The following is a 13,480-nucleotide window of genomic DNA, read 5'->3' as shown; positions in this document are numbered from 1 at the left end:
TGCAGCACTTTGACAGCATCATCTGGGACCACACAAAGCTGGTCAAAGATGAACTCCGACCTTGAGGGTGGCTCATGGATGATTTGACTGACAACGGCAAAACGTTTTTAAAAAGTGTTTTTCAACAGAACGGGTAGGACAAGTAATGTGCCCCAGAGATGCAAGGTTCCAATCCTGGAACCCAAGAATGTTCCCAGGTGGAAGTGTTTGCAGATGAGAAGAGATTGAGGCTTGAGGTGCACTACGATCCCAGATCACCCAGACAGGCCTAAACACCCTCATACAGAGAAACAAGCATCCAGCTATGGGAGAAGCAAGGGGAGGTCTGAGACATGGACAGGAGGAGGACGCAGCCACACACCAAGGAATGCCACCAGGGACCTGGGAAGCCAGGAAAGGCAGGAGGCCCCACCTCCAGTGTCTTTCCAGGGAGCACAGCCCTGTGCACCCTGACTGCTGGCTTCCTGGCTGCGGGGGGATGACGTCTGTTGCTTCATGTGCCCATCAGTGATCCTTCATTTCGGCAGTCCCAAGATGAATGCAGGTTCCTGTCAGTGGAATCATCAGATTATGCTCTTGTGTCTCACTTCTTTCACTCAACACAATATTCCGCTGATTTTTAAAATTTACTTATTTATTTGGCTGCATTAAGTCTTGGTCGCGGCATGTAGGATCTGCGGTCCATCATGCAGGATTGTTCATTGCCGCACGCAGACTCTCTAGTTGGGGCATGCAGGTCAGGAGTTGTGGACTTCGCTGCTTAGTTGCTACTAAGTTGTGGACTTAGTGGCTCGGACTTAGTTTCTTCTCAGCATGAGAGCTGTTTGTCCCCTTCATTGCAAGGCAGATTCTTAACCACCGGACCCCCAGGAAGGTCCCTTTTTAAACAAATCAGTTCAGTTCATTTGCTCAGTCATATCCGACTCTTTGCAACCCCATGGACTGCAGCACGCCAGGCTTCTCTATCCTTCACCAACTCCCAGAGCTTGCTCAAACTCATATCCATCGAGTCAGTGATGCCATCCATCTCATCCTCTGTAGTCCCCTTCTCCCCTCGCCTTCAATCTTTCCCAGCATCAGGGTCTTTTCCAAGAAGTCAGTTCTTCGCATCAAGTGGCCAAAGTATTGGAGTTTCAGCTTCAGCATCAGTCCTTCCAATAAATATTCAGGACTGATTTCCTTTAGGATGGACTGGTTGGATCTCCCTGCAGTCCAAGGGACCTTCAAGAGTCTTCTCCAACACCACAGTTCAAAAGCATCAATTCTTTGGCGCTCAGCTTTCTTTATAGTCCAACTCTCACATCCATACATACCCACTGGAAAAACCATAGCCTTAACTAGATGGACCTTTTTGGTAAAGTAATGTCTGTGCCTTTTAATATGCTGTCTAGGTTGGTCATAACTTTCCTTCTAAGGAGTAAGCGTCTTTTAATTTCATGGCTATAGTTACCATCTGCAGTGATTTTGGAGCCCGAAAAACAGTCTCTCACTGTTTCCATTGTTTCTCTATCTATTTGCCATGAAGTGATGGGACCGGATGCCATGATCTTCTTTTTCTGAATGTTGAGATTTTTAACAGTTAAAAAAAAATTTTTTTTTGGCTGCACCGGCTCTTAGTCACGGCATGTGGGATCTAGTTTCCTGACCAGGGATTGAACCTGGGCCCCCTGCACTGGGAGCTGGGAGTCTTAGCCACTGGACCACCAGGAAGGTCCCCAATATTCTGCTGATTTTAATAAAATATTTCAGACATACAAAAAGGTGGAAAGAATAACCACCCCACTGAAGAGAGGAAACCCTCACCGAGAGAGCTGGAACCTGCCTGTGTCCTCTCATGGCACACACGTGTGTCCCTAGACGGCATGTGCAGCGTCACGGGTGTCGTGGCACAGCTGTCCTCCGCTCAGCTCTGCACTTCTGAGATTGGCCGTATTGACAGGTGCTGCGCCGGCTCATCCGCATCCCGGTCGTTTTCCATCAGGCGGCTTTGCGCACCCGCACTGATGGACTTTTGTCTCCAGTACTTTGTTGTGAACTTTAGTGCTGCCACAAACTTTTATTAAAAAACACTTTTATTTATTTTTGGCTGTGCTGGGTCTTCGTTGCTGTTAGGGCTCTTCTCTAGTTGTGGTGTGCAGGCCTCTCACTGTGCGGGCTTCTCCTGTTGCAGAGCACGGCCTCTAGGCCTCTAGGTTGCGGGCTTCAGGAGTTGCGGCTCCCGGGCTCTAGGGCTCAAGCTCAGCAGTTGCAACATGTGGGCTGAATTGCTCCATAGCACGTGGGATCTTCCCAGATCAGGATCAAATTCATGTCTCCTGCGTTGGCAGGCGGATTCTTTACCACCTGAGCCTCCAGGGAAGCCCAGACACGAACATTTCTGAACACAGAGGCTGATCCTTACAGATCACCGTTGTGAACTGGCCACTGTTCTTGGCATTTCATCTGTATTCATTCAGTTTAGGTCTCGCGACTTAACCTCTGTGCTTCTATAAGACAGAAAGAAACTCACCCCTCTGTTGTGTGAGCCGCTGATACTCTGGGTGTGGGCTGCTCAGAGGGATGCTTAGGCAGGAGGAGGGGGCTGCTCTGGAGGAAGGGGGCCAAGGCCGGGGTGTGAGCAGCAGTTTCCTTCTGGGGTCTGGGGGGAGGGTCTGTCCCAGACTCTCCTAGCTTCTGGAGGTGTGCTGGCAATTCTTGAGGTTTCTTGAGGTGTAGAGGCATCACTTTGACCTCTGCCTCCAATTCACAGTGTCCTCTCTCTGTATGTGTCTCTTTCCATGTCACCGCCTTTTATAAGGAGCCAGGTCATTGTCTTAGGGCTAATCTAATGACCTCATCTTAATTAACTGCATCTAGAACAGCCTTTGGAGGAGGCAATGGCACCCCACTCCAGTACTCTTGCCTGGAAAATTCCATGGATGGAGGAGCCTGGTGGGCTGCAGTCCATGGGGTTGCGAAGAGTCGGACACGACTGAGCGACTTCACTTTCACTTTTCACTTTGATGCATTGGAGAAGGAAATGGCAACCCACTCCAGTGTTCTTGCCTGGAGAATCCCAGGGACAGGGGGGCCTGGTGGGCTGCCGTCTATGGGGTCGCACAGAGTCGGACACGACTGAAGCGACTTAGCAGCAGCAGCAACAGAACAACCTTATTCCAGATAAGGTCACATTCCGAGATGCTGGGTTAGGACTTCAGTGTGGATTTGAAGGGGACTCAGTCAGCCCCTGACAGCCCCCAACACAGCCTCCCAGTGTTGGGACAGCTCCACCCTGACAAGCATTGGGTCCTACAGAAAGCAGAGTCAAGACCCGGTTCAGGCTGGGTTGGAATCCTGACTGCAGGGTCCTTGGGCAGGTTGCCCTGATTTCCAGTCTATAAGAAGGACATAAGATCAACACTACAGGTATGGAATCAAGTCACATGCGATCAGGCCCACCCACTGTCCGGTAAGTCTCAGCATGGTAATAGCACCACCCCTCTCCCTTGACCCTCTTCCCTGTCTCCCCCTCCTCTGGGCTCTGCCTCATGGGACACGGCTCCATGCTCACATGCACTCGTTTCCCAGGACTTGCACACCCTTGAGGCTTACGTCAACCCATCAGTGTGTGATGGGGCTGAATCCAGACTCTTCTGGGAGCAGTTCCAAAAGCTAGTTATTTGAGAACAGATTTTTAAAACTCAGTTGAGAGCCTGATCCTCCCTGTATCTGTTCCTGAGACTATTTCCCTCTTCCACCCATTATTGAGAAATGGGACCCCAGAAACCCAGAAGATCTCCAACCAGTCAGCATGGGTTAAGTCTTTCGGAAAGCATGCTTTGACATGATTACTAAGAGCAATTGTTTGTGTGGGGCTGTCGCCTCCAACCACTGTTCCTCTGGATGAAGGGCCTCCTCAGGGGTGAAGAGCTGGCTGATGAGAGAGCTCTGCGGCTGACTGTTTGCTAGCACTGGGGAAATAGTTAAGTTTCTTTCTGCAGGACTTCTCAGAGCCTTTAATATGCTAATGAGCATCGAGACTCTCTGTGAAAGGGAAAAAGTTAGTCACTCATTTATGTCCAACTCTTTGGGATCCCATGGACAGAGGAGCCTGGCAGGCTACAGTCCATGGGATTCCCCAGGCAAGAATACCAGAGTGGGTTGCATTCCCTTCTCCAGGGGATCTTCCCAACCCAGGGATCAAGTCCAGGTCTCCCACATTGTAGGCAGATTCTTTACTGTCTGAGCCACAAGGAAGCTGGTTCAAGACTCTGTGTATCAGCTATAATTCAGTTCTCCTGCAAGTGATAGAAACCTCAGATGACAACGGCTCCATTCAAGTTAGAGGAGTTTATTTCTCTCTCACTGAATCACAGTGCAGAGGCCAGCAGTTCCATCATCAGCAGAAACCTAACACCTTTCTAACTTGCCGCTCTTGCTTTTGCAACATAGGCTTCTACCTCATGATCCCAGAGGGTTGCTGATGCACCAGCCATTATGTGTATGTTCCACTGAGCAGAGCAAAGGGGATAAAGAAGGGTGACCGCTTCCTTTTGTCACACTTCCACTTGGGGCCTATTGGTTGATCCATCTGCCAACAGAACAGTGCAGCTTTGGGGGAATTTGAAAAAGGCAGTTCCTCTGCCAGACACAGCCAGAAGGACACACAGCTTGACAAGGCCATAGTGCCTTTGTGCAAACTGGAAAAATGGTGAATTAGTCCATCACTATCCTTTCTTGAGGCAGACCTGGGACACAGCTCTGTGCTGGAGACCCTCTAGGTTAAGCAGAGGGTATGTTCTCTAGGCCCACCATCTCTGCTCCAAACTCTCACACTGGGCACAGCTGGCATTAGTCAGCATGGGAGGCTGCCCTGCCCCTTGACCTGAATATGGGAACACAGCCAATCTTAGCTGCAAGGGAGGCTAGGAAGTGGAATCTTTATTCAGTGGCCACAGGCTCAGCTTAAAATAGGGGTGTTGTTCCAAAGAAATCCTAAGGAAGAAAAAAGTAGGGTGCTGCTTTGAGTCTCTGCCACACCCTCACCCCAGGAGCCATTTAAAATGAAACCCCAAATGACAGACAGCTGGCTCGGGACACTGGGGTCCCAGAGGACATGCTGGTGGAGTACCTTGGGTCCAAACCCATGGTCGTTCCACACAGCTGATGGACCTTCCCCGCTGGCGTGGTGGGCATGGGTCATGCTTGGTGGTACCCAGCAGGAAGGGGTCTTCCTGGGCTGTGGTTGCCTCATCTCATGACTCACATCCTGGGGGGAATCCAAGTCCACCTCCCAACCTCTAGACCAGAGCAGCAGTCACGCCCTCATTAACCCAGGCAGCTAGGGTGCAGGCCCCAAGACACTTGGAGGAAGAGAGCAGGACCAGGGCCTGGGCCACCAGGAGGGAGGGGCAATGTGGAGCTTCTCCACAGGGTCTGGCTGGCATGCAGAGGGCAGTGCCGCCCCATCCCTGGTGTGACCAGCTGTGGGTGGGCGGCCAGTCTGAGCCTGCCTCCAGCTTCCTGTCTGTCAGTCAGGCCCCCAGGTGCTTCCCCTTCTGAACAAGGACCAGGCTGTGTGGGTCATGGCAGGAGGCCTGAGGTGGCGTGGCCCCTCCACCACACTGCCAGGGATGGCTGGGTTTCCATCCTGCCCGTGTTCTCTGTCACAGCTGAGCGCAGGGTGAGTTCCAGGAGAACGCACACTTCCTGGAGCAAAGCCAGTCGGAGAAGGGAGCAGCCGTCCTCCATGTCAGTCTGGGAGGGGCTGGGAGGACTCCTGCCCCTATTAAGACAGAAATACTATCTTCAGCAGAAATACCGTCCCAAATATTCATTGGAAGGACTGATGCTGAAGCTGAAGCGCCAATGCTTGGGCCACCTGATGCAAAGAGCCAACCCATTGGAAGAGACCCTGATGGGAAAGATTGGAGGCAGGAAGAAAAGGGGATGACAGAGGATGAGATGGTTGGATGGCATCATCAATTCAGTGGACATGAGTTTGAGCAAACTCTGGGAGATAGTGATGGACAGGGAAGCCTGGCGTGCTGCTGTCCATGGGGTCGCAAGGAGTCGGACACGACTGAGCAACTGAACAGCTGTCTGCAATGCCTCATTCATTAGAATACTGGTGTAGCACACATGCCTCCACATGGACGCAGAGGCATGCAGGCTAACATGATTTATCTACCAAATTGGTCAGTATCAAGAGAGAAGAAGCGGTGAGGGGTGCTGGGCATCCTTGCCCCCTTCCCAGGCAGTGGGCCTCTGCCAGCTCCAGACCGGGGGAAACCAAACTCGGACAATCCCTGGGGAAGGTGGCCTGACAGCAAGGGCCTTAAATGCTCCCCACCTCCCTCCCTCACCAGGTAGCACTGAGCTCCCACCAGGGATCAGGTCCTGGGGCTTCCTTGCTCAGGGGAGGAGTCATACAAGAAATAAAACACCTGGAGACGGCTAGAGAGCAACAGAGGACAGATAAAAGGTAGTGTACTCACGGACAAGAATTCAGACGCGAACATCCTCACACGCGGATGAACCTGCAGGACGTGATGCCGAGGGAAGTAAGCTGGTCACAGAAGGATAAACACCGAATGGTCCCACTCACAGAGGCCCCCGGGAGAGTCAGCTTCCCAGAGACAGGAAGTGAGAATAGTGGGGGCCAGGGGCAGAGTCGGGGTGATGGGAAATGAAATAAATTGTGCATTCATGGTAAATGTTATGTGTACTTTACCACAATTTCACAAAGAAAGGAAAATCAAGGAAAGGCTTGAAGAGCCCCAGGGGGCAGAATGGGCACATATCCCAACAGACGGGCAGGACTGCCCAGTAGACGGCAAAGGAAGAGCCCAGCAGGCTGAAGGCACAGCCGGTACAAAGGCCCTGGGGTGGGAGAAGCTCTCCCAAGTCAGGGGAGGGGTCGGGGGACCAGGTTCAGAGCTGAGTCCGAGGGTGGTCCCTTCATGGAGGCGCCCAGAACAGCGTCTCCTGCAGGAGCATACGTGCCCTGCTCTGCGCAGCACACCCAGCCTCCATCACTGTGCTGCCCGGATGGCCGGGGTGGAAGTCCCTTGCCCGTCTGCCGCCTCCGTCAGATCACCAGCATCTCAGGCAGGGCAGGGCCTCCTGTGGCCTCAGCGAAGGCAGTGCGTGGCCGGGTGTGCTCTTGACAGGCGGGGGGTGAGTTACCAAGTCAGGAGGGAGAGGGGATGGGAGGCCGAGCCTCCTTGTGGCAGGTTCCTTGTGGCCTAGTCAGGGTCAAGACGGCACCACAGGGTCAAAGGTAAACTTCACACCCTGGATGAGGCAGGTGTCTGCTGGAGGAGCGAGGTCCCTGGCAAGACAGGTCATGGGCACCCCAGCCCTTTCGGTACTTTTCTGGGGCCCAACACCAACATGGGGGAAGGCTAGTGGCTGGATCCAGAACCAGCATCAAGATTAACATGACTCGCTCTTCTCCTGGGTCCATGGTGCCTGACATGGAGAGGAGGCTCCGCACAGCACAGCAGAGCACAGGGGCAGAGGCCACTCAGGTGGGTATCCCCAGTAGCGTCAGGCAATGGGGATGTCCCTCTGCTCACACTTCCCATGTGCAGCGGCCACCCTGACTCAGGGCACAGCTCCCAGCGTCTGCAGCATCACCTGCCCATGTGTGTTGGGAGGCGGATGCTGTGCCTGGAACCACTGCAGGTGGCCTGGGCTTCCTTACACATGGTGGCTGGGACCCAAGGGTGCGTGTCCTGAGAGGTAGATTTCCAGGAGGATGAAGGCCACATTTGTTCTGACCTCAGACCCCAGCGACACAACTGTTGCCTCCTGTCCTGACATCAAGAGGGCAACAGACCTCACCTGGTTCCCAGAGACGGCGACCTGCTTGGAGGACGAAGTTCTAGAAAAGCATCAGGAACTGGAAATACCGTTGTGCCCACTGGGAAACGCACCTGCTGAGACCCCACAGCTGCAAAGAGTAACATCCCAGTGCCAAGAGCCAGGATCTAATGGCTTTAGGTCACTCGACAATAAGGGGGAGATCATCAGACAGCCCCTTCAACACTGAATAAAAGCGATTTCTGAATCCCAGGGACAGGGGAGCCTGGTGGGCTGCCGTCTATGGGGTCGCGCAGAGTTTGACACGACTGAAGCGACTTAGCAGCAGCAGCATAGTTTTTCCCCTTCTTGATTCTCACATTTAATTCCTGGCCTCTGGTGCGAAGAGCTCGCTGTGCATGCCGCCCACCACCCTCAATCTGGACAAGGCCCCACCTCATCTGAGATTGGCTGGTCCTCAGGACCCACTCACTCCTAATGCCCTCCCTCCTGGGCATCCTTCCTGGGGTGTGTGCCTTTGGAAAGGCACAATCCTTGAAAAATAGCATTTTCTACATTCCTTATTTACCTAAACAGGATGGTGAAATGGGTCTGGTTCAAATTCCTTTTTCTCCACTCACTGGTCTTAAAATCTTGTTTTCAGTACCTGTTTTGAGGCTCACTTCCATTTCGGATGAAGAAGCCACGAGAACACTACTCACAGCCTATCAACAAAGAAAAGTGGAGGATCCTCAAGATAACTCTTCTTGAGCTCAGAGAGCTGAGGCTGCGAGGCAACCAGGTGACTGTATTCTGAAGAGGGACAAGCCCCTCCAAGTCCGGTGGGCGTGGGGCACAGACTCGGGAGGGGGCAGGTATGAAGGAGGCAGCTCGGCCTTTGAGGACCAGCCCCCGTGTCATCTCACAAGCACATAGGACGGGACTGGAGAGACCCCTCAACCCCCAGGGTGAGCCGGCATGAAACCCCACCCACCACCCCTCCCCTCCCCCCTTTGAAGCAAAAACCTTAATCTAATGGGGGAGGAACCTGGCCCCCCACCCCAGGCAACCTGGGTGAAGACTGCTGCTTCTGGGTAGGAGTGGGTAACCTTTCGGCCCCAGGCACCCACCCTGATACACGGCAGAGGCAGGAGAGACCAGACCACTAGCCAGGCTGAACCTGGACGCCCAGGACACAGGACTTGCTCAAGATCAGAACATCTTCCTCCACCCAGGGTGGGGGGATAAGAGCAGAGAAACCGCCCACCCCAGGGTGGGGACAGGTGCACAGGGCCGACTGAACGCCGGAGGCAGGGCAGGAACACGGAGGGAGACCTTCTGGCAGGAGGAATCTGAAGCCCATGAAAGCCACGCTGAAACTCAACCCCACACCTAGCTCGTCGGCTCAGCAGACGGACTCAGCCCCACACTGCGGGCCCACTAGAGGGTGCGTCCACTTCCGGGGCCCAGGACTCTTGGCCTTGGTCTCTGTTGTTCTATAGAAAGCATCCGGCATTTGCTCAGGAGTCAGGAGATACAGCGAAGAGAAAACCACCCATCCTCAGGACCAGACCTGAGAGTACCTGCCTGCCACCCACTCTCCATTAACTGCACGGCCGCTCCACTCGGCAGGGACCCCAGGGTGCTTCTGTGACTCTCACCACCACAGATAGCACCCACATGCATCGCTGTAGGTCCCATGTGACCCTGTAGGAGCCTTCTGGTGAAGCCTGTAGGACCAGAGTCCAGCTTCATTTCCTTGGGGACTGCTAGGTTCCCTGACAACCGCCCCAGCAATGCTCCCACCAGCAGCAACCAACAGCAGGGCCACCCGCTAACAGTAGGGCCAGATAAACTGCCATCTCACGGGTCTCCAAGTATGTGTCTCTGATGAGGCCACGGCCCAGAACATCTTCATGCACTTGTTGGTCGTGTGGCTTTTCTTTTCAGGGAACTATCAAGATCCTCTGCCGTTTTCTCCTGATTTCCAACAATTCTCCCTTAACCCTAAATGTGAACTCCTTGCCAGCTTTAGCATTAAAAAAGAGAGAGAGGGAGGAGGCTTCCTCCCAGATGGTTGCCTGTTCACAGTCCAGGCTCTCCTTCTCCTGATGTGGCTGCATCTCCCAGGGCCTCGCCCGATGACTCACACGTGTCTCGTAGGTCTTCTTCACCCGGAGTAGCTATGATCAGCTCCCACGTTACCTTCTGCTGGCTTCACGCCCCCACCCCAGGACCCCTGCATCTGGCTTGGCCCTGGCCCCGCTACCGTGAGGCTGCTCTGATCAAAGCCACCCTGGTTCCCATCCAGCGTCCTCCACACTCAGCTCCCCCTCTGAACTCTCCCCTCTGGCTTCACTCCCTGCAACATTTCCTCCAGCTCTATGGCTGTCCTCCTGCCAACAGAACTCTCTGGCTGGAAAACTCAGGTCTACACTCAGAGAGCATACACTACTGAGGGCTTCGCCTCTTATCTCTGACACGGACTGATTGTGGTGTTAATATTGGAAGGAAACTGAGTTAACGTGAAACAAAATATGTTTAAAATATACCCGATTTTTTTCTACCAACCATTTTCTAAAGATGTATAAGCAACTAAAACCACTAATTTCATTAAAATGTTCCTTTTCAGAGACACTGGAATCAAAGAATTCCTGCTTTATCCCTGTATATTAAACCCATCGTTGGCTTTTACAGATTGCATTTTTGTAAAAAATGTATCTTTTCTCCTCCATTTATTTAATTTTTTGGCTTTAATTGGTATGGCTTGTGCGATTTTAGTTCCCTGACCAGGGATGGAGTCTGGACCCTGGGCAGTGAAAGCACTGAACCCTAACCACCGGACCCCCAAGGATTCCCCCCAGGCCCGTTCTGGGTTGTTTCAACAGTGATATAAAAAGTAGGAGCACTTGTATGAGACAATGCCTCAATACCATTTGTATGTAAATTACTCACCAAATCATTTAGTTAAGAAACACTAACTAGTCATTTTTAGACCAATTAGAGATGAGACAGACCGGGACCCTGCCTTGCTGAGGCCGGATCTGGGGATCAGTGTGATGAGCAGAGTGGTCACTGGAAGCTGGCTGTAGGCTGAGACACCTGCCCCCTAAGCCGGCATTTGTTGTCATTAAGCGATAGCTCTACTGCTTAACGAATTTTAGTTTAAAAATGGTACGGAGATCTTAGGTCTTAGTGAAAATAAGAGGGTCTGTCTGTAAAATGGCAAAAATAATTTGCGCTAAGGATTTCTTAGAGGGTTTAGAGCACGGCACGGGGGCTAAACATGATATACGTTACCTAGGACGCCTGCATCACGCAACAGAATGCAAAACAGTGAATACCTGGCCCAAACACCGTTATCTGCAGGATTTGCCAGGTCATTGCTTTTTAAAATTTTTGTTTATATTTGGCCGTGCTGGGTCTTTGTTGCTGTGCTCGGGCTTTCTCTATTAACAGCTGCGGCGCGCACGTTTCTCATCCCAGTGGGTCCTGTTGCAGCATGGGCCCTGGGCACATGGGCTTAGCTGCTCCTCACTATGCGCAATCTTCCTGAAGCAGGGATCCAGCCCAGGTCCCCTGCATTGGCAGGCGGATCCTTAACCACTGGACTGGGGCAATCCCCAGATTTTTATGTACTCGTTTCTCTTCTGAGAGAATATTATTAGTCAAGTATTACTTTGAGCTACACTAAATCTTATAAACCAACTTCTTCTTGATATGAAGGAAGCACTTAGGGGCTGAAGGCTGGGCCAAGGTCTCACTGGGTGAAATTTCACGCCCACCCTCTCGCCTCTGACCTAAAAGAGTTGGAGACAGAACAGGGTGAGTGTCTTCTGTCAAATCGATGAGAAGCGTGTCTTAACACACTTCACTGCTGTCATTCCTCACTCCAGCCAAGTCCACAATTTTACACGCACTTAAAAAAATACTTTAGTCTGCAGACTTAAGCGTCTACGTACAGACCTTAGCCTCTACGTATAAACAGTTTGGCAGTTAAAATTCTCTAACAGTGGTTTAATGGACTCTTCAGCGCAACCGGAAATTTCTTGGCAGGAAATTTCACATTATGAACTACAAAAGGTAATACCTTACCAATGAATTGTTTTCTTCTCATTATTATCAGAATAATTAGATTTATGGTGAACTACAATAAAAAAACAAACTGAAGCTTTCCTTTTTTTTTTTTTCCTGGTAAACCAGTGACTACCTCAAGAAACTTAGAAAACATTCTTGAAGATGCAAATGGGCCTGAGTGCTCCAGGGTGGTGCAATCCTAATTTTTTAGAATCTGTGGCGGTCACGACAAACCCCAAGCGTCACCAGCAAACATGTCAACATCTGAATGTTGTCCTTAAAATGGAAAAGCATCTGTGGTGACATGAGTTTTAGAAAATAAAACGTCCATGAAGCATGTTTCTGTTTTTAATTTTTTTGCTTTGATAAATCAGTTGCTTCACAAAAGTCCCTTTCAAAGACAACAATCCAAGAAAACATTGTTACAGCATTCACATTTAAAGATTGTCAGTTCACAGACCAGACAGAACTAAATTAGGAGAGGGTGGCAGGGTTTTTTTCCTGTCCCTAACTGCCAGAGGCGGGCCGTTCTCGCCTTCCTGGGATGTCTGAGCTTGTCTGAAAGAAAAGGTGCTCCCCGCCTTTCTCACCCCGCTAAGAGTCAGGTCAGGTCGTGGGCAGGTTATGTGAGGAAGACTCTGGGACTCAGGCCACGGCAACTCCAGCATCAGGGCCCTGTGGTCTTTGAGCGAGCTGGGGCCATGGCCCACCTTACGTTGCACGCTGGACAAACACACTGTTTTATTTCTGGAATCAGAACGCGAAAGCTGTGTTACTGCAGCAGCTGGAGCGTGGCTGGACATGGCCCAGCCATCTGCTACCCGCTCAAGAGCTGAACAGCAGGTAACACGACACGTTCAACCTGGGTTGCAAGACACAGTCAAAACCATCCTTCAGGGAAAATAATTTAACAAGAGCAAATTCCTTTAAGATGAGAGCTCAGCAGGGTTGTGCTCTCACTGATGCTCTTCAAACCCCAGGGGCTTAGAAATGGGTCTTTATTAGGTGCCAGCTAACTACCAATGTCCCAGACAGTGGCTTATGAACCAAAATAGTCTGCCTGTTGGGTTAAGATCCCATTAGTTACTCATGGGAAGAGCTTGAAATGCCCCCTCTCGAATGATCTTTATCCTAGTCCTCTGAATGTAGCGACCAGGATGCAGACTCCAGCTGCAGGGAGCAGGGACTGCGACCCTAGGTACTGACTGCTGGACCCCAACACGGCCCTGATGTGGCCCCATGTCCATGCTGCTGCAGCCTGTGGAGCCCGAGCCCTGCACCCCGCCTCCAAGGAACAGGCTTTCTGCTTGGGGAAACTGACCCGGAGTGACTGCAGGTCGTGGTCACCAACTTGAACCTGAGGTCAGAGGGACAGAGGGAGGCGAGGGAGGCAAGGGAAGGAGGAGGTGGCTGGCCAGCTTCCACAGGGTCTCGTCTTAAATCCTAACTTTGTTGGACTTAAAATAATCTTTCAAACTAGTATAGTTTAAAAGATGTGACTTAAAATATATAAAATTGTTTAAAGGAACACAATAACTGCTTAAAAATGTTATTTTCTCCCCCAAAAGAGAGTCAAGTTTTTCTTTTAAATCTCCTGAAATATTTTAAAAGAAATTCC

The sequence above is a fragment of the Capricornis sumatraensis genome, chromosome 1, assembly GCF_032405125.1.
Source record: "Capricornis sumatraensis isolate serow.1 chromosome 1, serow.2, whole genome shotgun sequence".
In the NCBI taxonomy this organism is placed as follows: Eukaryota; Metazoa; Chordata; class Mammalia; order Artiodactyla; family Bovidae; genus Capricornis; species Capricornis sumatraensis.
This window is presented reverse-complemented; position numbering follows the sequence as displayed.